This window comes from Penaeus monodon, chromosome 22, assembly GCF_015228065.2.
Source record: "Penaeus monodon isolate SGIC_2016 chromosome 22, NSTDA_Pmon_1, whole genome shotgun sequence".
Classification (NCBI taxonomy): domain Eukaryota; kingdom Metazoa; phylum Arthropoda; class Malacostraca; order Decapoda; family Penaeidae; genus Penaeus; species Penaeus monodon.
In genome coordinates this window covers 774,485-775,036 of record NC_051407.1, presented here as the reverse complement: position 1 = coordinate 775,036, position 552 = coordinate 774,485, and the positions used below count along the sequence as shown (strand labels likewise).

Here is a 552-nt window from a genome sequence, read left to right as displayed (position 1 = left end):
AAATGTCTGTGTGTGCGTACGCTATTGTAACGTCACGAAGATGAAGTGCTGTCATGAAGATAAAAGGAAGTGACGTCATGAAGAGGAAGTGACGTCATGAAGAGGACGTGATGGCATGAAGAGGAAGTGACGTCATGAAAGGGAAGTGACATCATGAAAGGACGTGACGGCATGAAGAGGAAGTGATGTCATGAAGAGGACATGACGGCATGAAGAGGAAGTGACGTCATGAAGAGGACATGACGGCATGAAGGGACATGACGGCATGATAGGAAGTGATGTCATGAAGAGGACATGACGGCATGAAGAGGAAGTGACGTCATGAAGAGGACGTGACGTCATGAAGAGGATGTGACGTCATGAAGATGTAGTGACGTCATGCATTTTAGCTTTACGAGCACGAAAAACATTGTGCTTGGTTCTCAAAAGCATAAACTTCAATATAATTCCAAGGCTATAAAATGGGGTCGGAGAAGCTACTACTCCGACTGCAACGTCAGTTTTTGCACCTACAGGTGTTTTCTAGAGTGGCACATCACTTATGATGAGTGT

The 552-nt window shown here is 45.1% G+C and overlaps 1 protein-coding gene across 1 annotated transcript in view; it reads right to left on the bottom strand.

Annotated features, from left to right (window-relative positions):
* Positions 1 to 552, bottom strand: part of LOC119586800 (differentially expressed in FDCP 8 homolog A-like) — a gene marked incomplete in the record, with an annotated part of 25,665 nt that overhangs the window by 18,420 nt on the left and 6,693 nt on the right.